Source organism: Camarhynchus parvulus, chromosome 2 (assembly GCF_901933205.1).
Source record: "Camarhynchus parvulus chromosome 2, STF_HiC, whole genome shotgun sequence".
Lineage (NCBI taxonomy): Eukaryota > Metazoa > Chordata > Aves > Passeriformes > Thraupidae > Camarhynchus > Camarhynchus parvulus.
This window is the reverse complement of record NC_044572.1, coordinates 127556699-127582649: the sequence shown is the minus strand read 5'-3', so window position 1 is coordinate 127582649 and position 25951 is coordinate 127556699. Positions and strand designations below refer to the sequence as shown.

Here is a 25951-nt window from a genome sequence, read left to right as displayed (position 1 = left end):
ACATTAGCAAGAATCATGCATTTTGATTCCTACATTGTTTAGTAATGAAGCTAACAAAGACCAATAAATTAAGTCTATTTTTCTAATACACTTGAAATAGAAAAATATTACTTCAATCTTATCAGGTAGATGTGTTCAGAGGAGGAAATGTTATCAGCACTTTGAATAAACTGGAAGGCACCAGCACAAGGCCATACAGCAGAGGTAATTGTTCACACAGCACCCAAGAAAGAGATCTAGCAATTCACAGATACATTTTCAAGGTCAGTGAAAAAAAACAACGAACAATAAAAATCCCTGGATCACTAAGTCCTGGCTATCCAAGCACCACACCAGGTCCTTTTCTTAATGCCTGTCTTTAAAAGGGTCAGATTTCTTGCTATAAATGCTTTCATTGAAAGTTACTCCAGTCCTTCCACTCTCAAATGGTTAGAAATCTTCTTAGTAAAAAAAATTAAGTTATCTATGGTAAATTTTAGCATTGTATTACTCTTCCATAAAAGTATTACCATACTCCTTTTCCTATTTGACTAGCTTTATCATCTGGCTTAAATGTTTTCCTACCAGCCATTCCCATTCCCTGGACATATATCCTACCAAACTTCAAGTCTTCTAAGCCACTGTCATACAAAATATATCTTATTTACATGAGTATCCTTGTCTGTTCCACATTAATCTAATTCTTCTGGAACACAGCTGATGAATCTTGCAGAAGAGTAACTTCAGAAGAGAACCCAAAATTGGTGTGCAGGGGGCTATGACAAACACATGGTGGATTTGTAATCAGATAGAAAAGAGGGCTCTGACTAAAGACTGAGAGCTGCTGTTCTGAACTAGCTAGACAAACATAGGTGTGGCTATAGGAAAAATGTATGAGGACAACAATTAGAGAAAGTAAATTTATGAGGTAGGTTTTGTATGACAAGTTCTCAAAATCTTCCAGTTCTGTATAGATTTTTTCACTTATCGGGAAAAAAATCCTATTAAAAAAACCTCATATAATTTAAAAGGGACAATGTGTGAGAGCTGGGATTAGTGAGGGCAGAAGTCATGCTGTAACAGCCAGCATCAGAAGTTTGAAAGTTTCTTTAATACAGCACCTTTCTATAATATGCAAGCTCAGGGACAAAATGGAGAGAAGAATTTCATGGAGGTGACTGGGGAGAGGAAAAAGAACTAGCAGAGAACCTAGCACAGTGACAAAATAGATCACAATCAAGATACAGGAAAATGAATGGCCCTACAAGATTTGTAGATTATGTAATTTCAATTTTCCTTTATTTTTTTAAATCCTTTTTAAAAATTTCAAACCATAATCTGTAAATAATTATGTACGTGCCCTGGCTGATGGTCCAGAGCAGGAGTTACCTGATATACAGCTTTAGCATAAAAAATGACATTTTTAGTACATGTTATCAGCAGCGATCCATCAAAGCATAATATGTAAGATTACCCACTGGAACCCAGTCATTTGGCTTCAAGTGTTTTTATTTATAGTTTGTGCTGATCAGATGAAGCAGTGAATCTAGGCTGGCATTGGAAGGTTTCAAAAAAAGAAGCACCTTCCTTCTGGATTGTGCTTTGAGATAGAGAGGGTACTGTCAGTTGAACATCTCATGTTGAACAGCTATTGTAAGCTTTAAAGGGACATTTAACTCCAGGACACAGATCTGGGTGTTTGCTCTGGGTTTTGAGAGGGAGGGAGTATAGTAAGTGTTGGTGTTTCAAAGGAGGATGGTATTGCTTGTATTTAATTTATTTTGCTCTTTCTCACTGCTGTTTGGGAAGGAATGGCTTTGAACTCTTAATTGTATATTTTGTTTTTATCAGAGCACAGACCCATCCTGTCCTTTCTCACTCCCCCTCCTTCTCTCCTGTAGTCCTCACTTTACTGCTTTCTTCCTTCTCTCTTGCCTTTCATCTCCCACCCTGACAATAAACAGTCTGGAGCTGAATCCAGAGAGCAGAAATAGCTCTGATTCCCTCCCCATCCAACACAGATCCCAATAAAACTTTAAAATGGCATCCAAATCTTTGCTGTGTGGAATAGGGTCTGTCTCTAGCACAAAAGAAAGCACACACTACAATTAGTCAAGGATGGGGATTTTCCTCAAGCAATCTTCCTCCCTAAAGAAAGTGCTGCTCCCACATTAGCAGGAATGTTTTTGTTTGAGCAAATGAGCACTAGGAATGGAAGCAGCAGCAACCTGGGAAGAGGTGGAGCTTGTGCAGAAAGGATGATGAAGACACTAAGAATTAAGAGCCTGGATGCCGCTTGATGCACCAGGTATTTATGTCAGTAATTCTCATTAGATTTAATGTGAATAACAGTCACAAATCCCCTGAGGACTGAGAGAAGAACAGATTCCTTAATGTTTCCATGAGGAATACTTTGAAACCTTCATAAAACATTCATATTTGATGGAAAGGAAAACCTACTTTAATAAAACATGTTTACCACTATTATACAATCAGCAGTTGGTATTTTATTTACTTGAGTATAATGTATAACATACTTGCATGGTTATTATATATTATTAGGCTAAGATTGCTTTACTTCATATTATTGTTTTGTTTATCTAACATTAACAGTTCATTTTACTGTAACCTCAAGACAACATTTTAAGAAAGCCAGAAGGAACTCAAGTTTACAGAACAGTTTCTTCTTCTTTCTCTAAGACCCTATTTCTGAATGTGGTTCAAAGGAAGACACTGAACAGATGAGTTTGAAGCAATTGCTGTTTAAGGTTTATTTTACTGCCTTAAAAAAACCTCAGAGTTAGTTTGGGATCCTTTGTTCTGGGCACTGAATAAATGCAGGAGATTTTCAGAGGACTAGTTTGTTGACTACAAAGGTGTGTCACAAGACACCTGATATGCCCTAAGGTACTTCACTTGGCTGCTTCCAAAGGCAAAAAATCCTGCAGGCTCTGTGCCTTATATGACGGTCCTGGGGGGCAGGCTCTTAATACACCACAGCAAGCAAAATAGCATTAGATGCCTCAGTTCAGGCATCTCAATCCCATCTTTAAAACATTTGATACTTCCAGAATACATCCAGGGACATTTTGCTTGTGACTGCACGCCCTCAATGTCCTTTGGCTACAGAGTAGCACAAGACATTAAAATACTCCAGGCTGCACATACACTGGTACAGAAATTAATACAAAAATTCTGATGAGAGCAAGAAAAGCAAGCTGTGCTCCATAAAAACCTTTCTCTCTCCCAATGTAATCACCTTTCCACAGTATTCCAAGTCAAATTCATGAGCACCTTTTGTTGATGAAATTTACTTATCATAGCTTATTTTTAACCCATGTGTGTACATTTTAGAAATTGAGGATAAAATGTGTTCAAGTTCCTGTGCAGCTGGGTAAGTACAGGTGTGTGATCCCAGTGTTTTATATACCTTCTAACGGTTGCTAGCATTGCAACCATTGTGAAAATAAGAGTAGTACCCATTTAAAGCTCACATATCAAGAGTAAAATCTGCAACACTTCTTGAGGAAATGTTAAAATGTTCAACATCCATGTTCTCAATAAGTAAATAACACATTATAGGGCTACATTATGACCAGATTATATCTATTAGTTACTGCTGTGCACCATGTAAATCTCCAGATTCCCCTGGGAAATGAGAAAAATCATTTCAGACTTCAATAACTAACAATCAGTTATTGCTCTGGGCAATAATAAAGCTGAATGCAATTACCTAAAGTGAAGTTAGCAGTGTAACAAATGAAATACAGATTTCTTTCTCTCCTAAAATAAATGTAGCATCTCCTCATCACACACTACTGCATGGTATAATAGGGTCTTCTAAACAGTGCTTTGTCTGAACAGCCTACTTGAGATTTGAAATATATGTGATTAAAACTTATATAAAAAGTTACTTTTTATGATATCACTTGCATGATCACTTAGGGTTAGAAAAAGGCTTTTCAGATTCAGGCTATAAATCTGAAAAAGTAAAGCACTCATTCCAGAAAAACAGATTTTTAAAAAAAAATATTATCTGCTCCCAGCAGTACTCCTCTTTCCACAGTAAAGACAATTTATCCCAAAAGGGAAATAGAAAATTTCTGTTCATAAAGTGGCTTTGATCAGATTTTTCTCAAAACATGTAAAGCTGTAAATGCAGCATTTCAGCCTTCATACTTATCCTACCTCCTGTCACACTAATTTATTATTTATTCTGTTAACATGAAAATGTTCAGTCTGTTAAGAAGGAAAAATTGTTTTTAATTTAAGCTGATTTTTAATTGAAATGTTTGAAAACTGAAGTCCTTAGAAGCTAGAACTTTTCTTAACTTAGCATGAGATTGTGTAATATAAAACATATACATAAATGTTTGCAGCATGAGAAATTTTGCATACAACTCAGGAATTAATATTTCAATAAGAATGAAAATATTAGATACTGGATGAAAGAATAATATGCACAAAAATATTCATAATTAAGAATAATAGTGTTTTCAGCTATACTACCTTTCACCTTATTATGTAGAGTAAGTATTAATTCTCCATGCTGAATTATTGCTAATTAATTATCTGCATGTACTTTCTCTTTGTCACTACAGAATTCAATTATCCTGGAAAAGATTTTGCAGTAGAAAGTTAATCCTAATCCCTGATCTTTTGAGAAACCAGTTTTTTATTTATAAATACAGATTGGGTTTGAACCATGAATTTTCCAGTTATTTTGATCTACTCAAGACATTTTTTACACCTGATATTTAAGAAATAGCTTCTTATTATGCAATGGGGTGTTTTTTCATATTTTATCCTACCCTGGTATTGACATCTTTTTACAGCTCCTTGAAAGCTAATGACCCCCTTTGAAAATGACCCACTTTTTAGTTGTTGGACACTAGCTCATAGTGTTATACAAAGCTCATTTTTAGACATTTTCAGGCAAAAAATGTCTTTCTTGTTGTATATTTATATAAGGCATAATTCAACATCTCATTAGTACTATCAGTGTTAGTAACAATATATTTACAAAATGTGTTGAAGTAATTCCAGTCAGATCTGGCTGCCCTTCATTTTGGTACATGTTTTATTTGAATAAAGATATTGAAAAGATGCTGCACTTCAGCTGTACTAATTGTGAATATCCTTTTGAGATCATTTTAGCTTATATTTAGATCATTCTGATATAAATCTCATTAAAAAAATATAAAATCCATGCAGCTATTAAAGCAAGGCAGCATCAAGAAGAGCCTCAATAAATAGCAGATAGGATAAAACATTGCAGCGCAAAGCTGCATCACTTTGGTTCAGTATTGTCTCAGTTAACTGGAACACTGCTTGGCCATTATTTGTGAGGTTTGAGAAGTTCCAGCTTCTTATTGCTCTAATCTTACTCTACCACTGCAAAGCAAGGAGGAGAACAGGGATGCTCTCCATGAATGCTGTCTACCACTCTGCTGTTAAGATTCAGTGTCTGAACTCTGGGTTTGATAACATTTAGACACAGGGGAGAATGATACCCACAGAGCCATATCTCAGTAAAGGGGAATTCAGGACCTCATCACCTTACATCTTTGGACTCGTGGCCAGCCAGGAAACTTAGGTTGTCTCTGTACTTACTTTAGTGGTTTGAAGTGCTGACAGAAAAAGCATCCACATTATTCTTGAATTCAGGCTGTGTAAAAATCCCATCTGTTTTTCCTCACAGGTGACGCCAGGATCTTTCTAGGAAGGATCCTTCTGTCTCGTGTCAATCATTACCAAAGGGAAAAGGTGTTGGGATGGGCAGCCTTGCCAGGAACAGCATGCCAGACACACAGCGAGTGAGCTGGTGCCTGCATGGCTGAAGAACTCTTGCCACCACTTCTGTTGTCATCCCTCCCCACCACAGAAAAGGACCAGCAGCAAAAATGGCAGAGAGCACACTCCTGAAGCTGCTCTCACACTTCAGTGGCCAGTAGTCACAGCACAAGCCACAAGGAGCAGAGGCTGTCAAGCTAAAACACCTGATTTCTAATTGTGAATTTTGTTATTAGACTTTTTTACAGAATTTTGTTAGTCCACTTGTGTTTGTGGGAAGAAATGGTGAAGGGTGACTTTTCTAGTAACAAATCAATAGAGCACGCATTAAAGATATTAAGAAACAGACAGTGAACCCAAAAAATAGCTATTATTGAAGACACACTTTAATAAGGTTTTCCTGGGAATGAGAGTGAGCCACAGAGGCTTTAAGGTTTTTGCCAAAGCTCCAGTTAGGAACAGAAACTCATTTTTTATAAAAAATGAGAATAAAAATATTGGCCAATAGCAAATAACATTGAGGATGGCATTAAAAGAGTGTTAAGAATCCACTGCTGGTCTGGAATCATCAAACCATTTTTAAATGAAGCCAAACAAAAAAATGACAAGTGATACTTAGAAAAGTGGAAAGCTTTATTCCAAAAACTAATGTTTTGAAACTATTATGGTCACTGCTTCCAAATGATTCAATGCAGTTTGCCAAAGCAAAGCTTTGACAAAGCACATGCTTACTTGTTGGATAAGAAAGTAACTTCCAGGATTAATGACATGCTTTAATTCTGAATTTGTCAGTGATGGGATAATTCTTTGAATAAATCATGCACTCCTATCATCTGTATTTTGGAAAGCATTTTGATAAATTAGGCAGACTGTAGCAGACACCTGTACAAATTATGTGAGAGCTGATGGAAACTCCTAGTGATAAGAAATCTTAGCAAAACTTCCCAAATCTCAGTTTATTAAAAGTAGGGTTAGTCTGTGGTCTGATTACAGTATATAAGCACCTTCCCAGTGAAAAGATACTGAAAACTTCTCTGATAGATAAAGACAGAAGTACATTCACTTCTGATGTACACTATGAATATGGAGAATACAGACACCATTGGACTACTGTCTGTGACAAAATAAACTTTCTCTGGAATACGTGTCAGGAGTGAGACAAAACTCTGAAGGAACCATACTTACTTTGGTCTGTATATGTAATCATTTAATTGAATAATTGTCCATAAAATGTATTGATTATATAAAAGCTTAACACTGTCTACATTAAAAAAATGTTAAGAGAGAAGAAATATTTCCAAGTAGCCTTAACTATAGTAACCTAATAATTTGGGACTATCATGCAATTTGGAGAGTATGGATCTAAAAATATATTAAAAATAATTTATAAAATTGTATCTAGGTTTTTGTTTTCTAATATTGATGATGACACTAATATTTGAAGGCAGTTCATTTCTAAGGTTAATTCTGCAATTGAAAAATCCACATTCATTCTTGGAAGCCAAGCTTTTTATTTGATCCTGTAATAGATAGCTATTATTCTGATATTTAACAGGTTAGCTTTTTTAAATAAAATGAATCAAACTAGTATCACAGTAACTTTCAAACATGCTGCTTCCCCCAATATGAAATACATAATTGTAATTACCTAATTAAATCAGCAAATAAGAAAATCTTCTTCCACAACAGAGATGACATGGGTTCAGGTATAACAACTATGTGTTACGTAGGTAATTCTATGTATTATGTAGAATAATATTTGCAAGCAGAAATTGTAGCAGAAAAAGATTTTATTATAATGCTATCAATCTTCAGTTGGAATCAGGACATACATATATAGATATGTGGGGATGTATATATATATACACATTTATGTATTTATATACATAAATATTTATATACTTTTATATATTTATTGTATATATTTATTATTTATTTATATAATATAATATATATTTTTATATATAAATCACATATATTATTTTTTTGAGGTAAGTGGGGATGTCTAAGTATCCAAATTTGCTTCATAAGAATAGAAAATGTCATATAGAGAGATCTGTTAATATTGTAGAATACGAATAAGGAGTTTTTCCTTTTTTATTCTTCAAGGTTCCCAAACAAATTACTTCTTACTTCTGTCTTGTAATAGGGCCTGTTCCAAAGACCTTTGACACTTCCTATTGACTCAACAGGCTTTGGATCTGGCCCTAAAGTAGTAAAACCTTTGTGGAATGTTTATAGATAACCATTTAGTCCATGCCAGCTTAAGGAAAGCAAAAGGAAATAAATTAAATGCATCTTCCAGTGACATAAGTCTCATGAAGAATTAACTAGGATAAGCACTTACTCTAGCTGGTGCACTGTCGATTTGAACAATGCAGACAAAAATAATAATTAAAACATAGCTTCATGCTGAGATGAAACTTTCAAGAGTGTCTACTGTGTTAAGCTTATGATTTTTTCTGGTTTTGTATTTGCAGGCATAATTACGTCCCAGAGGCAACAGGAGCTAGAGCTTGTCAGTCCCCATTTCCCCCTCTGATAGGAGATTAATTTCTTTACACAGAAATCCAAAAATTGATGCCAGAGCAATAATAATAATAATGTAAACAAGTCTTTTATTCTTTTAATCTGGAATGCATAATTTAATGGCATAGTTGTATAAATAATGAAAACATCACATCTACTTTAGACAACTAAGGGTAAACTGAAGGTAACATTTAATGTAGTATTGATTGACCGCATCAACCAAACAACGGCAGACATCTGTATGGATGACAGCATTTAGGAAAATGCTACCAAGTCTATCAATACAGATTAAGTAGGGGTGGGATGCAGCAGACTTGATGGCTCAGAGTCCTGGTAATGGAATATGAAGCCTTTCACCTCCAGCACGCTGACTTGACCAGCCTAGGTCAGTCTGTCACTGAAAGTCATTACCATCAGATGGTTCAGTGAAATGGGTTTGTCCTAATGGCAGGCTGCCTGTGTCACAAAATGCACCATCTATCATGACTGACATCATGTTGAGATTTTCAGCTGGAAGGCTGGAAAAACAGAGGATGGGCTCCACAACCCTCCTATCCCTGCAGGAAGCATGGGTAAGGACAGCTGTCTGGGGCCGTGCTGCAGGGATTTTAGGAATGCCTGATTTTTGGGATAGTGGTGTCAAGCATGATAGGAGTAGGCACAGCACACCAGCAGCATGAAGTTACAGTAGCTCTTTTTTGGATAGATTTGAGAGAAACAGTGACCTGTGAGGAAAGCAAAACAGGGGTAAAAAAAAAACAAAACAAAAAAAAAAAAAAAAAAAAAAAAAAGAAAAAATAGCAGAATTCAGAATTCTTTATTAGGCAGAGGTGAGAAATGATACACAAAAGCTAAGTGAAAACAAGATAGGATAAGAAGAAAGGATTTGAAAATGAAGGCATAGTGTGTACAGAGCCAGCATAGGGAGACATTGGAGAGATGCAAAGTAAGGAATTACATGGATAATGGGATGAGCTAAGGTGATTATTTCTTTCAGTAGCAGTTCTGGTTGGATACGAGATGAAGAGTGTATCTGTCAAAGACACCAGAAATGACATTGTTAGGAAGTGACAGGAGCGTGAAGAGAGTTTTAGCTTTGTGGTTAGATGGGGAGTAGTGTACCTTGTAGAAGTTCTGAAGTAAGGTATTACCTGAAAGTTTCAATGTTAGTCTGAATAGTAGCCCAAATCAAATAGCTGTTTTATTGGCAATACTGGCTACAGTTCAGTTTAAGTGATGGGGAAAAACTCTTACTTGGTGATAGCAAAATTAATAGAACAAAAATAATTAATAACATTATTTTACATCTTTGAACTTAACCTGGTGTCTAGACATACAATAGGAGACATCAGGTTAGACAGTAGACAAGTTGTTGCACTTCAGGGAGACAGTTTCCTGTATGTTAATTTAATCTGCGTTGTCAACTTGGAACAAAGATGTTGAGCATCATTTCCCAACCTTTTACCTAAACTAACTAAACTCTAAAAGCTCAGGAATGGCTTCTTGGAGCTTTGCAAAAGATAAATAAAAAAGAAAACCTATTTTCAATTGGCTCAACTATGTTTCTGTTAAGAAAAGTTTCACAAATCAGAAACTTAAAAATCGTTGCATATGATGAAGACAAAATGGGACAGATTCTTGTCAAATTGTCAGAAGAAGCCAAAGATCTTATGAAAGAATGAAAACAGGAGGAAGACCAGGAGAAGACAGTAACTGAAAACAACAGCTGATATATTTCCTTTAAAAAATTATGAGATAAAACTATGTAATTTAAAAATACATTTGGAGTTTTACACTAATCTGATCCAGGGATATGACAACAAACTGATGGGTGTGGCAAGATCAACAAAAAATCCTCTCTGATTGACATACATTGCAGTTTCAGTCACATAATAGTAATGGTACTTCTATTACTAACTGTAAGAAACAGATTAAAAATATCCTAGGACACAAATACTCCACCCAGGCTGCTTCTAATCCTACAAAACACAGCAAGCTTGTCAGTAGCACTTCATTGTCTAAAAGTAAACTGCCCTTCTGACCATTCCATGCTGACCAGTGTGAATCAGAATTTTTTTCTTGCAGAAAAAAATCGCAGTGGGAAACAAACAATTTTCCCATAAAATGAGGATTAAGAAAGAAGACATGAAAAAGTGAAACTAAAATGATGAAAACATCTCAGTGCTCATAGAGCTCTTTTTCATGAAGTCATAATTCCTTATGGCTTTTTTACAGATTAAGTATTGAGGCTGCTGGGCATACACTGGTTTATTACTTAGAAGAACAACTGAGTAGTGAAATGAATATTGTGATTAAGTCAAATTAGGTGAAACTGAACTAGAACCAGATGTATTTTGCTACTAAGACTCACATGGACAAAGTCCTCAGCAGTGGTTCAGATAATACAAAATAATGTAGCCAAGAATATTGATCCTGATATTTCTTCGTGGAATTTTTCTGGTTGTGATTCTACAGTCAAAAATCACATGTAATGCCTGTTTGAATATGATTGCTGTTTTTTTCATAATACCATATGCAAAAATTCATGAGCATAATCATGACTTGGGTTTAAATGAATCATATTAGAACAATCAAGGAATCAAAATGAAATATTAAAATATTTCACACATATATGGTTTCTGCCCTGCCATTAGGAGTATGGATGAAATAAAATCATTGTTGAAAAATCTGAACACTGAAAAATCAGAAGGTGCCCACAGTGGTTGTGGCAACTCCAGTCCCAGAGAAGCACAAGATCTCTTGGGAAGAAAACATAATGTTGTGTCCAGTGAACTGCCACATTCAAAGCTGCTAAATATCTTCAGTGTGAGATTTCTTGACAAAAGAAAAGGGTACAAAAAAGGTATTTTGTCTCATGACTCAAAATCAGGACAGGCTATTTTTCTATGGAAGCCGTATTTTTTAAAGCATCTATTAATCTTGCTATAGAACTGGCTGGAGAAAACTGTGGTTTGGTATGCATGCCAGACATAAACTCTGAGTAGTAACTTCTCTGCAAGCTCATTTTCCACTCTATATGCCTATCATCTAGAAAGATGGGAAAGTTCACCTGTGTATGGCTTTCACTTCCAAAGTTGCAGAGGTAAACAAATTCGAGTATTTATTTTTCTGTGTCTCTTTCAAGGAAGCACTACACTTGGTCAAGTGCCATTTTGCAAGAACCAAGGCATGCCCTTTCAACATTAATCAGTAAACTGTTCTGAAAACCAGTGGCTTCCTTCTTGCACAGAAATAAAAGAATTATCTGTTGCAGAAGACCCAGCACCATCTCAAGGTACCTGCAGAATTATCTGTTGGAGTCCACAATTTTCCATGTTTTGTTTTTAGGACTTCGAATCTAAGTTCCCACTCGGCTTGTGATGAGGGGTGCTGGAACTAGGTGATTTTTATGGTCCCCTCCAACCCAAACCATCCTGTGAATCTACAGCGTCAAAGCGGCTAATTGCGTTTCGCTCTACAAGCCTGGAGCAACACAGAATCTTCCCTGGAAAACCCTGTAACACACTGAGTGCCACAGGCGAGCGGGAGCCCCCGCAAGAGCCGCGGGGCCGGGGCACAGCGGGCGGGACTGGGAGGCGGGGACGCTCGGGCAAGAGGCGGCGGGAGCCCCGCTACCACAGGAAGTCGCGCCGGCGAGGGAGGAGGGAGGAGGCGGAGCTGTGCCGCTCGGCCCGAGGTACCGCGCCGCGTCCCGGGGCGGGCGAGCGGCCGCGACCAACAGGCCCGAGCGCGGCTGCCTCGGCCTCGGCCCCGGCCCCTCCTGCGCTGCGGGGGCGCCGCCATTGGCCCGGGGGCAGGGAGCGCGAGCGCCGGCGGCGCGCGCGGCCGGCCCGCTGACCGCCGCGAGCCCGCCCTGCCATTGGCCGGCGGGAAGCGCGCGGCTCCGCGATTGGCCGGAGCGTGCTGTCAATCTGGGCGGCCCCGCCCCCGGAGCGCGGGCTGGAGGGGCTGGGGTGGGAGAGGGACGGCCGTGCGGCCGCCATATTGGGCGTGGGCGGGAATGGCTGCCGTGCTGCGCTGTCCTGTTTGGTGTTCCGTTTCACCGTGCCGGGACCCCTCTACTGCCAGGGCTGCTTCTCCGTGCTCGAAGAAGTACGACCCTGACCAGGCAGCCAAACTGGAGGGAAACAAACCCCTCACCTAGGTGTCCTCGGCGGGGCTGTGTTCGAGGCCTGGCCCGGGCACGCAGCGGGGCCGAACTGGCCGAAGCCTGCAGTGCCTCCATGGGAGGATAGCTCGCGGTTTTCCTTCGTGAGCACGACTGCTCACAGGCTACCGGCCTGTGGTTGGGTGTGTGTGCGAAACTCTGTCTTGTGTGAGGTTTTAGGGTGTTTGGAGCTGGACAATCCGCTGCTCTGTGTGTGCTGACTGCCCACGTGCGGTGAGACCGGGCCGGCTGTGGGTGTGCAGTAAATCTGATCCAACCCAGAGTGTTGAGTTGGCTATGTTTGCCTTATAGGCGTGATGTGTTCCGGATACATTGGACTCCTTTGTGTTCTTTGCAGAGGGCTCTGGTCATGCCTGTGCTCAGAAAATCCTGGACAAAAATATGTGAGAATATGTGAGCTGCAAAAGCTTCTAAATGTGAAGTGTTGGCAGGGGATTCCCTGCCACACCATTGATGTGGCTCTCAAGCTGCTCCACCTTCCATCAGCCCACACAGTTACAAGGACAGATTACAGTAGTATCACAAACCTCCTCTGAAAGAGCTTATGGTGTAACTGGGCTGTATGTGCAGCACACACCTTCACACTCAGTAACTCAATTGCATGTCATAGGTTTTGAGTTCCTTCCTGTTGGGGCCCAGGCTCGTTCCTAAAGAGCTAATCAGAAGGGTAGGGTACCTGCTATTAAAGATGTACTTCTATAGTGGAAAACTGTATAAAGTGATGTTTAAGAGATACGCTAAATTCTACGAATGTGGGGAAAATTGAACCATTTCTTAAGTACTGCATTTTGACACGTCACCCTTGGCTGAATCACTTCACTCTTTGGTACAAAACTGGCTGGAGACAAACCATTGTTCAGAAAATAGCTTGTCTGCTCGCCTGAAGAAAAATTTGACCCGTTTTTTTGTTGATATGATTGTCTTTCATCATTCATTAATACCATTTATCCTCTAGGACTTGTTATATGTCATTGTGAAAGTTGGAAAGATGTAAGTCTACTTCAGATATAATTTATGTGTAAGTCTTCTAGCTAAACCTGGTTGAGCAGGAATAGATGAGCACAAGTAGATGACCTAAAAGGTCCATCAACAGTCTTGGGAATTCTGTGAATTTATGTAGCCAAGAAGAGATTACCACAATGTTCTACAACTGACTTATAGTGCTTAAAATAGTATTTTGTATTTGCAAAAACAATACAGAAAATACTTTCTCAATGCAAATATGGGATCTGTTCAGACATATAGGTTTTAAAAGATTGCTTCACATCAGATTACTAAAGCAGAGACACCTTTCAACAGTGGTGAATTTCCTTATGTGTTTAGCTTTAAGTCTTACACTGAATTTTATACAAGGACATATATGTGGCTTTAATAAAGTCATATAAACAGGACTATGTCTTCCATTTCAGGTACAAGCAACTGAGTTCCAGAGTTTATTACTGTATCACATTGAATGACCAGGATTTTTCCATACATTGTTCCTTAAGAGCATACTTTAGTGAAAGGTAATACATAAGGAGATAGATAATTTCTTCATAAAATTGGGAGTAAAGGCAGTGCCTTTATTACTGGTTTTTGCTTGGTTAGTTGTGGGCTTTTTTCCATGAATTTGAACTATGCAGAGGAAGTTTATATGCATTGAAAGTTGCTGCACTCACTTCTGCCCATTCTGGATTTCGTAGTTCTTGCTCTTAGACTCTGCAGCCTCTTCAGATTAGAAAGCCAGTTTGTGTGCCAGTTTGAAAATCTTCTACCTCACTATTGGTCAAAAATACAGAATGAAGTCCAGTCATGTAAGCTAATATATTAACCTCTGGTACCACTCAGGGTATTTTTAGGATTTACTTAATTCAAATATTTCAGCCAAATTCCCGCAGCCCAGTCTAAAGGACACCTGAAGCTCAGTGTACTTTATGGTAGTAGCTCCAGAGAACATCCAGTTTTAGTAGACCCTATGTAGAAAACAAGACAAGAGTTGTTTTCTTTGGATTCTGTTTTTGCAGTACAGTGAAGATGCTGTTCTTGAATTTTTCTGTGAAATTTGTTTCTCTAGACCATGAATTAGTTTTGGTTAGATAATTTTCAATACTTTTCAAAATTAATTGATAAGATGAAGAATAGTTACTGTTAATTACAGTTAGAATTTTAGAGTTTCTATGAGGTTTTATCATGACTAGGAAGTTGTTTGGTTTCTTTCTTTGGGATATTTCCATATTAATATAAATTTTGCATTAAGCAAGGCAAGCTGTGAATTACAGGAGAGGATAGGAGTTGGGCTAATGTTACAAAATTGGGTTGCCTGTTAAAAAACACTCTGTTAAGTACTTGTGAAGAAAAAGTGAATTATTATGTTTACACGTTATGAGATATGCGAAGAGAATGCAACATAGGTGATTGTAAGATGTAGACAAAGAAGGCAGTCATTTCCATTTGCAGTAGGAGTCTCCCCCAGTCCTCTTACTCTCATACAGTATGACTCTTGTAATGCAGTTACTCCTGGGAAACAGGAGTGTGAAAGTCAATGTTTTCTGACCCAAACTCTGCCTTAAATTTTTCTGCTCTTGAGGATTTTTTCATTTGCTTGCAGGTTTACTTTGCTTGAGGAAAATATGTGAACAGATTTACAAAATAAATACCAGCTGATCATTTTTCAAAATAAAAAATGAAGTGCTTTTCAGTGAATGGCTATCCTCATTCCAAGTGAAGTCTGCGATGATTAAATATTAAAATGATCCATGGTTTAAATTAATATAAAAATTTTTCAGGAGATTATTACAAAGATTAACATTTTTAATGTTTTAGTAGTCCCATAGTTGATCAATCATAGACACAGTGAAACTGGTTTTAGTTAACTAACCTGATGATCCTATATATCACTGCAGTATTATGTACAACATAAACCTTGTGGCATGGTTGGTAGAGGAGATGAAGAAACCATGTCTCTTATAGCTCTTTAATAATCAGGTTTATTCTTGAAGTATTTTTTGACACACAAAATAAGCAGGTAACAATTTTTTTTTCCTTTTGAAAAGAAAACAGGAAAGAAAGGTAGTTCTAGAAAAAATGTGGTGTTTGCTGTAGAGTAAGCAGCTGTTGTTGCATGTAATGACAAACATAGATGGTCACTGGCATGGCTGTGGAAGAACAACAATGTCTGTTTGCAGTGTGTGTTCTTGCATGTGTGTTTTCAAATAGAACTTGCATTAATGCAGCTTTAATATTGCAGAATTATCTGCAACAGCCGATGATTCTTGATAAATTTTTATTCTTTAGAATTTTGCTTGAAGGTCATGGGAAAATGTCATAGAATCCCAGGTGCTTTTATATCACTAGCTGTGCACAGACACCCCTGTAATCAGTGAGTTAATACTTGAGGCATTCCTTATAGGGACAGTGCTAATTCCTTTGTTTCTCATTTGTTTTGCGGTTTTGTAGCCACAGGGCAAAAATCATCATTAGTGATTTTTTTAAGTTTGATTCCAGCTTTCTAAACACACACTGCAGTGATACAGTGGAGCTTTGCACAATACAGTTTATTGTGTCCCAAGATTTTTTGCAGTTTTAATGTAATACATGCATCATCAAAATATTGTTCATTCATATGTTGTGATTGTTCTTGTCATCATCCTTCACTGAGTGTGATTCACAATCAAAAAAGAGGCAGAATTGGGAAGAAAGGCTGATGAATTGGCCAGTGTAAACCCAGAAGGGTTTGTAAAGAAGGATTGGGGATAGGAAAGGAAGGGTGCAGTAGAAATCCAGGGCTAGATGTTGAGCTGGTAAAATGAATAAATAAGGAAGGACTGTTCTGACAGCAGAAAGTTATGGTGGTGAAGTCACAGCAGAAAGGACAAGTGTGAGAGGGGAAAAGAGCAAATGATGGCAGTAGGTTAGTGTTGGGAATGATAGTTGGAAAGTTAAAATCCAGAGGACAAGCTGAAGCACACAATTTTCTACACAAATTTGTTGTCACTTTTTAATGCTGTTATTTCTAGTTTTAGGTAAGACAACAAATTAAAAATGGGGTTGCATTGTCTGTAGTTTTTTGCCTCTAGCCAGAAAGCTAAATTAATTCTCATGTATTTCTATTAAAATAAAATAAATAGTGAAACAAAATAATAACATTTTATGTCATGAGGTGTTTTTTATATTGGGGAAACAGATTGGCTTGCAAATGTAGTAGGTTTCGAAGTCTCAATTGTTTTTTCCCTGGCTGTGCTGTGTGGTGTATATGAAGAAAAGGTTACTTTTACCCATGATAATTCCCTCTCACATTTACATTATCAATCAGCCTGTGTAGCTTTTTGTGCTTTTATCTATTGTGTTTTCATTGTAATCTTTACGTATGAAGTTCTCAATTCTACAAACTCTTATGCTGAAATTTATTCACAAATGGCTCTGACAGATGTACTCTAGAAGCCTTAAATGCTGTAGTTTAAAATGGTGCCAGCTGGTTGCTTCTCCCCACCCCTGAGATTGCAGTCTGTATGGAGGAACTGGCAATACCTGCACCTCAGTTCACTTCCCTCACCTGAGCTCACATTCCTTTTACGGGGCTCTGTGCTGATGCAGAGGCTGGGAATCAGATCCTTGGTCCTGGGCACAGAACATATCCCCTTTGTTGTCCTTTCTTACAGCCTCCTAAACTGGCAGGAGATTAAGCACCTGGGTCAGCAACATCTTAAAGCCTCTCAGATGCCCAGAGCTTGTTGAAGAGACTCCTCCGTGGTTTTGACTTGAATATGTTTAAAACTTTTTTTTAAAATTGCCTATATTTTCAATTTGTCACTGTATCAAGTCAGTGTGGAGGATATTTCCAAGCTTGGCTTTACCATATCACCACCTCTGCTTACACTGTGACTTCTGTCTGCTTTTACAAGTGATCATGCCTAAAAGCTTATATTAAAAACCATAGATCTTTCTTTCATGTAATATGTATGCTATAGAAATTGTTTAGTAGGCGGTGTGTTGCTCTCATTATGTGAGGAGCTGGTTACACTGCCTCCAGTTAAGATTGCATCACTTACTTTACTGCTAGACCAGTTTTGTATTACTTAGACACTTGCCAAAAGGAAATTGTTAACCTGAAGCAGTGGATTACTTGCTTTGTTTTTGTGTCTTGGCTGTCAAAGTGAAAGCACACTATTTATATAGCTAACATTTGGTTAGGTCCTTGATTTACTATTACACAACTAAAATTAATTCTAAAATTCAAACTGTACAGTAACAATAAAATGGATAAAGAGCTGCTGAGCTGCCAGCACTCAGAAGTAATGACTGGGAGGCCACTGGCAATGGTTGAGAGCCTCTGGGGACTTGTCCCAGCATTCGCATCAGGTGTGATCTGCTTGTTGTTTTGGTCAGTTGTCTGTGTGTAAACATACAAGCATAGTGGCAAAGGATGAATAGTTCAGTGATTGCTGAATTGATGAAGAAAGGATGAAGTTTAAAGCATGGCTGAGATCATGGTAACATGAGTCTGTTAGTAGTTCATGTAGTTCATGTGCATGTGCCAAGGAACAAGGAATGCTGGATGTGTGTGCAGAATGGAAAATTCTTATCTTCTAGAGGTGTGGCTGAGGAAAGACTTAGAGGTTTGTGAGGAAGGTCCTGTAGACAAAGAGGATTCAAGTGCAGGGCAGTGTCAAGAAGGTGATGCCTAGGAGAGGTAGAAGCATGGTTTGAATAATAAGACCAGTGCAGGAATGTTGCATCTAGTTTTATTTCGATGGAAAACATGTCCTGAAAAATTTGAAAGCATGATGAAGGTCCTGAACAGACCTAGTTCTGTTTGTAGAACTGCCCTTGGGAGGTGGTTTGAGATTGGGTTCACGCTTGCCATGGTGTTTCTGACCACACATCTGCCTTACCTCGGCCAGCTCTGTTAACTCTCCCTCCCACCTCTTTGCTGCAGAGGCTCTCCTGCATACCTACTGTTTAGTGTCCTAGGCAAGGCTATGCTGTATCTGTTTGAATTTGTCATTTCTTCCCTTTGCAGAGGACATGAAAAGCATTGTTTCTGTTTTGTTATATATATATATATATATATATATATATATATATATGCAGCATGAAAAGCTTTAAAGAATATGTTTTTTCAACAAATTTGAGTATTATTTTAATGGTGCTGCTAAGAATTGCAGCAGGTAATAGTTTACTGGGGTTTTTTTTTATTCTGAAATCATGAAATGGTAAAAGCAAGGGTGGATGTTGCTTTGCTTGGAATTTTTTGACATGCTATTTAATTTATGAATGAATCTTCCTGTAATTTGGAATTAAAAGATTGTTACTTTTTATTCTGAATGATAGAATAATTTGAAAGCCTGGGTTATTTTGGTATCTTTCTGTGTGTACAAAGCTAGAGACCAGCAGGCTAAACAGGAAGGGTGTTCTGGAAAAAATATTACAGAGACAAAACCTAATGAAAAAAACCTTGAAACTACTTTCATTTTAAGTATATGAGTGGGGTTAAATAATACTAATAACTTCTGTTAGAGTAACAGATCATAATAATTTAAATCTAAAGTTCCTGACACACTTGCTAATATCTTTTATGGCTTCATTAAAATACATCTGAAATAATTTACAGAGCAAGGCTTCTGGGTGAATTCTTACAGTTCTGCATAGGAAGAGTGCCTCTTTATCTTCATGCATGTTTATATAGACCCATGGAAATTATGATGTAAATGTGGATGCTGTACTAAAACATAGCCATATATGCAGAGTAAGGAATTCAAAGCATTTGTATTCTGTCATTTATTGCACACAAGTAATGTATATTGTATAGGCTTGGTTCAGTTCTGTATCCTGACCATAGAAGGGCGCTATAGAATATGTACTCTACCTTGAGGGGACCTTGAAGGGGAGGGAAGAATGTGTGTAGGAAAAAGCCCAGGGTGATGACTCTCTTACCAAACTTGTCTCTTTCCTGGTTTTGAGCCTTCACATTTACGCACATTGCTGGAAGTAGTGAAGAGCTGGAAGGGTGTTTCCCTTGTACTATACTGTTACACATTTTATTTACTCACCTTATTAAAATAAATATATAGGTCAGTGTGGAAACAACTGGGACAGCTGCAAAGCTGAGTGCATGGGATAAAGTCTTCTGAAAGGTAAAAGAGGAGGCAATTTAGCATCATTTTCAGAGTTGACCCAGCTCTGCTTAAACTTTTATAGTTACTTACACTACTGTATCAACAACTGTACAGCTGTTGATACAGTAGTGGCCAGACTGGGCAATTGTAGCAAGAGGGGAATAGACCTGCAGTTTCTTGTGATGTTGGTGTGTTCTTAAGAAAACCAATCTGAACTCATTTAACTGTATGCTCTAGAAGGTTTTTCATGGTTGTATGTAATTTACAAGGCTAGATTTCAGGCAGTCAGTCACCTTCTCCTAATAAAACTTTATGGCAGAAGCACACATTCTGCTTTGACTCTAGCAAAGGGCATGTACAAACCCCTTGTCCTGGTTTGTCACCCAAGGACTCCCTAGTGCTTAGAGAGATGCAGTCAGGCAATTTGAGCAAATGGAGTGAATTGTTGTCCGCCATTTTATCTCAGGCTAGATTCCATAAGAAATGCTCACAAACTGCTTTCCAAATGATGTCTTTTAGGAGTCTTAAAACTCTCTTGTTTGTAACTGGTTTACAGTATGGGAATCTCTCATCAGAGGTATCTTTTAGGCCAGAAAAGGCCAACCTTTAATGCATTAGAATTCAGGATCTTAAAAAATGAGCCATCTTCTAAAGCAGCGACCCATAAAAAAGTGTTAATTTTGTATTTTACTAGTATTTTTATGGTAAATAAAATTTCATTCATACTGAGTGACTCAAAACAAAAGGAATACTTTTTTTAATGTTTCTGTCTCAGTGTCATCCTTTCTTTTGGCATTTTTCTGGACAAGGAACCCTGAAGCAAAATCTCTTCCTTATGACACACACCTGCATGCTGTTCAGGAGCAGAGGGAAGAGATGGGGCTGTAGTTTCCTTCCACCCGGTTCCCATTAGTGGGAAGAGCCATGAAAAGAGCCCAAACAGGCATTTGCACAAATGGTTTAATCCAAGATCTTCAGCTGTTCACGTGACATTCTATTTCAACTGATCATTTTCTGCTGGTTGATGGGTTTTCATTTTGCTGCCTTTCTTCCCAGCTGCACTCCACAAATTTCTCTGCCGCAAAACGAGCCAAGGAAACAGTTTACCAGATTTTCTGATGATTATCAAAGCTTATTTTTTCATTTGGTGCATATAAAGGTTTTAGCCTGATTTTGATCCATTCATTTAATTCAATCTTTCTTCAAGGTTCAGATTGTAGATAGATATCAATGATCTTACACTCCCCTTTTTGCCCAAATACAACATAAAGCTCCCAAAGAGATGGTATCATGTAAGCTATTACTTTATTCTTTATCTTAAAAATCATTGCCTTTAATGGGATCTCCAGGTAGTTTTCAGGAGAGCCAAGTCTTGAGCAATTTAAATCTACAGAGAGTGTGCTTGGCCTGTTGTTTTGAATAACTTGGGAAACTACTGAGCTGATGTTATTTACCCCATATTAAACTTCTTACCCACTTATGGCCTAATCCTTCAAAATCAAGTAGGACTTGGTTTTGAAAATGCTGCTGTTAACATCTGTGGGTCTGTGTTCACTAAGGCTGACTATTAAGCTCATTATTAAGTGTTGTTGGGCTGAACTTTACATTTTTTCTGTTAACACTTAAGTTAAATACTGCTTATCTACTGGTTTTTGTCTCAGTTTAAAAGAAAGAAAGTACACAAAAAGACATTGTGTTAAGGCTGATGAAATGCATGCCAGCTTTATGTTCTGATCTTTATGGGGAAGATCTGTATCTGAATGGAGTCCTGTGCCATGTGTTGCAGGAAGACCCTCCTCAATCAGGGATGCTGGACCAGGTGACCCACTGTGGTTTCTTCTAACCTGACCAATTCTGTGATTGCTCTGTCTTTAATGACCTGTTGAGCAATGGAGGAAAACATAAGTACAAAACCCACCAAATTAAAACTCCTTATACTTCATGTTTCTTTTGCCTGCTGACTAGACTAGATGGTTTTTTTGTTTTTTGGTTTTTTTTTAAGCTGAATTGCTTTCCGGGATGCTTAATACAGCATGTGAAACAAAAAAAAAGCCATAAAATGATTTTTCTTCATTCATAGATCAACCTTTTTAATACTTATTGAGCTGCAGTAGCTTCAGAGAAAGGAAAAAATGTGCATTTGTTCTGAATGCTGGATGGAGAGATTACCTGAAGTAGTGAGCTTCAATGGGCTCTTCTGAGAGCAAGCAGTGCTTTCGGGGCCCAGAGCACGCTTGCCACCATGGCTGATGAAAGAGGTGAAGGACAGGTCTTTCTTTGGAGATCTGAAAGCTTCGTATTACTTCAAAGGGAGTCCAGGGACAAAGACAAACTTGGGCTGAGGGCACAAAGTTTTATATGGGGGAAAAGGGGTAGATCTGAGGGTCAAGGACCAATGGGAACAGGTGAAAGTGTGCGGGGGCAGCCAACCAGGGGAACTAATAGGGTAACAGGGGTGGGACACTGTAGCAAACTGGGACCAGTGGGGATTGGGAGAGGGGAGAATGCAAATATGTGAGAACCAGGGTTGAACTGGGGTGGAACAAACCAATAGAACTTGAGACGTTACCATGTGCCTGCTGAGGCCTATGGGAGGGAGGCACTTCTCACCCTAACCTTAGAGGGGTGTTTCTCCTTGCCTGCTTCAGCCTCTCCAGGGCTCTGGTGGCAGGCCCTTGGGCCTCCAGGATTATCCTTTAAGTCTTGTTGTACGCCAGGTTTAGTAATGGAACTAATAATTTAGTTTTGCTGAAGACTTACTATTAGGTTTATGTGGACTCAAGTATTATTTGCTGCTGTCATTTGTAGAGTATTTTCAACTTTTGCAGGCTTGCTCAGGGTGAGAAGGGAAGCACTCATTTGGCCATAAACATGTGACCAGTTTTGGCAATTACTATGACTTGAAGTCGTATCATGGGACATGGTGTGATACTACAGTGAAATATGTTACAGAAGGGCACATTTGTCTGCCTGCCAGCTTTGTGCCTGCATGATGTATTTGTGACTGTTTTTTCTTCTGGTTTTCAGTTATTAAGATAATTTTATTTGCCAAGAGTCGGGTTTCTCCTTGAATGATAGGCATATTCAAGGAAAATGGATATCAGTGTTAGAATTAATGGAGAAAAATTAAGTGGAGACTTAACCTCACATACTTTAAAAAGTTTGGGTTTTTTATAAACAGTGTGAGCGTGAAAAGAAAGGAAAAATTACAGCAGTTTCAAACTGTCTTGTTCTGGTATATTACTTTAAAAAATATTTCAGCTTTTAAATAATTTGCTCTGAAATATATTGGTTTTAGTAGTCTTAAGGTAAGGCAAGTGAAAAGAAAGGCATCATAGAAATAAAAGCATTATAAATATGAAATTGTTACCTGTTCCAATTTTTTGTGTGTCTGAATAACTTTAGAAGTTACAAGATTTATTTTCAATAAAGGTCATTACCCCATTTTGCAACACTGAAAACTTTGTGAAACACTGTTCTCTGGATGGTTGAGAACTGTAGTTTAAGATGGATATACTAAAGGGAAGGATAATCCCTAAATACTTCTTCTCACGAGGAAGAAATCAGAATTTAATTTCCATCAAAAATGAGCCTAAGCTTAAAACTCTACAAATGAGAAATTAACAAGTGTGTGTAATTGAAGCATTCAGGCTTAAAGCAAGGCCATGGCTTGTGGCAGTCCCAGGAAAGAAGTAGCATTTAGGAAAAATAGAACTTTTGTCAGTTCCCACAACTAAAGAGGGGAGAACAGAGGGCTTAATTTCTCATTTGAGGAAGGGAAAGAAGTCACTCTTCCCTTGCTGTAGCACCTAGGAGGGTAGAGTCTCAGAGACTTTGGAGTAAGACTCCGGTAAAACCATATGGGACTCCCTTGCATTTAAGAATGGCAACTTCGTAACTTACTGGAAGTGAAGTGCTTAGGCAGACTTAGCTGATTTTGAAATTTAACGTCTTTAACCTCTAGCTTTATACTGTTTTTTAAGTTAGTCCCTACTTCATCAAAGGAATGAGTGCTGAAGGGGTATGTGGTGGGGATCAAAGAGGGACTAAAATTGCTGGGATTTAACTGAACTGCAGAAGTGTCCTCTGCTGACACGTCAATTACTGAGGCAGAGCAAATAATTGCTTCTCATTGGTGCTCTTGACTCTATGAACTTTTTGACTCTTGAGGCAGAGAGCTGTGCTTCACTCTGTTTTGTGGGGTGATGGTGGTGACATCTCCCAACACCTCGTGCTGCAGAGGTGTCTGTACAGCGTCTGCAGGTGCTCCCATGGAAGCTGTATCCATCCTTGGTGGATCTGCCTCTGGGCAATGGAGTGGTCTGGGTGTCCATTCTTCTATCCTTTTTAGCTCTCATTTCTACCATAGTCCCATATCCTTCCCTCTCCCCCCAAAAATGTTTAGACAGATTCAGTTATTTTGAAGAATGTTTCTCTGAAGTATGGTGTCAATTATTGTGTAATTTTCCCTTCAGTGGAGATTACTCTTCTCTCTGTGAAGTACTACATTTTGAACTGTCTGGCAAGGCAGAAATGAACCATGTGTATGCTTTTTTCCCCTTCATGAACTTCTTTAAGGATATTTTCTTGACATATCAGTGCCATCACAGATTAATAAAAATGCGGGGGAAAAGTTCCTCTTTGGACATTTGGAGTTTTAAATTCGTTCAGATGAAGATCTGTCTTCATATTAAATTGAATATATGTTTCACACATGCTATAGCTCTACACATCTCTGAAGTAAGTAGGGAATCTTGTTCTGAAAGCATAACAACCTAATAATGAAAATAAAATGTAAGGTGTATAGAATCACTACAGTTAGGAATATTCTTCTGCAAAATTTCCTATTTTTTTATAGTAAGTATAATACCAATTGCAAAATAGATCTCTTCTGTGTAAGTAGTGCTTTTATAAGTGTGTTTTGGCCTACTGCATTTTCATCCTGTAGAAGCAGAGGCAAACTATACTCTTCTGGGAATGGAAGGAACCTTTTCACATTTTTAATAGCCTACTTTTGCTTAAGAAAGCAATTTTACATAAATACGAAATTCTTTTAAAAAAAATCTTATTCAGGTTTTGCCACCCTTGAAATGTTTACTCTCTTCTTAGCTGTGAGAACATTTAAGGATAATCTTTTCAACTCTTGTGATGTTTAAAAACATTCCATGTTTAGCAAAATTATGTAGACTCTTCACTAGATGAGAAAATGCAAATATTTGGGTGTAAATAATCCCACCAAATTTTAGGCACTCTGAAGAGAATTAGGAACATAACAAGAAAGCGAGATTGCCAGAGGTGATTTGGACTCCTAACTATTACATTTCTTTCTTCGCCCATTGTAAAGGGAGTGGAGATGACCTCCTGTGTAGCTTGTGTGTCTGAGTTATGTTCCTGAAATGTAGTGGGACTAATCTGGGTTGTTGATTAAATTAGTTTTTCAGAATATATTGCCTTAGGATTTGGAAATATTCATGAGGATATGCTCAAAATTCCTATGAACTATTACCTGTTTATTACTTTTGTTAAATAAATGCAGAGCTAATTTCATGCAGTTTGTAGGTACTGTATAGCTGAAAAAGCAACAGTATAGAGGGTATTAATTGGAAGTAACAATGTGTTTTCTAACTATTGCTTACATGAAGCTATGGAAGAGCCTGATGATATATGTCTGAGTAAAAGTTGTAGTTCCTATATCGTTTGAATCTTGGGATGTGATACATTGTTTCTTGTCCTTGTGTAGAATGTTGAAATTATTTTAATATCTGTTCTGACTGGAGTTATGGGTCCTGTGTTTTTTATTAATTTTCCTAAATTTAATTAAATTTAAATCACCTCTGCTTCTTTCATGGTTAAATTAAGTAAGGAAGTATTGCATTCCTTTTATTAACAGAAGAATAAATAAATCCCCAGATAAAGCAGAGATAGATTCTGCAAGAAGCAGCATGGGCAGGGGACTCTTTCCTTGGAAATAATAGTCTCATTCTTTGAGAGAGACTTTCCAGAGAAATGGAGGACTACTGTAAGGCTTACCAAAAGAACATTAATGTATTTTGTTTGTAGAAGTTTTTTTTTTAAGGTAGTAATAGTAGTAAAGATTTTTAAATTCTTTTTCTTGGTTACAGTATGGTTAGAAAATAATCTACATTATTTTAGCAATTTTGGCTGCAGGCTGCTTCCACTGCTGTGTAGACAGACCTTAGTTACTGTACTTCAGCAGTACAATAACAAAAAAAAGCCAATTATAATAACCAGCAGCAACAGTTCCCAAAATACCTACATGCAGATGGCTTCCCACCTTAAATGTAGTCCTACCAGTTCTTTGGGATAACTTGATGTTTCCAGATGATCTGATGTGCTCCTTGAATTT

The 25951-nt window shown here is 37.9% G+C and overlaps 1 protein-coding gene across 1 annotated transcript in view; it reads left to right on the top strand.

Moving 5' to 3' along the window:
• The first annotated feature begins 11914 nt into the window (after positions 1-11914).
• TRIQK (triple QxxK/R motif containing) overlaps positions 11915-25951 on the top strand; it is a 61377-nt gene continuing 47340 nt past the window's right edge. Inside the window, exon 1 of the mRNA XM_030970010.1 lies at positions 11915-11998. The gene's annotated coding sequence lies outside the window, so the exon portion shown is untranslated. The remainder of the gene's footprint in view (positions 11999-25951) is intronic.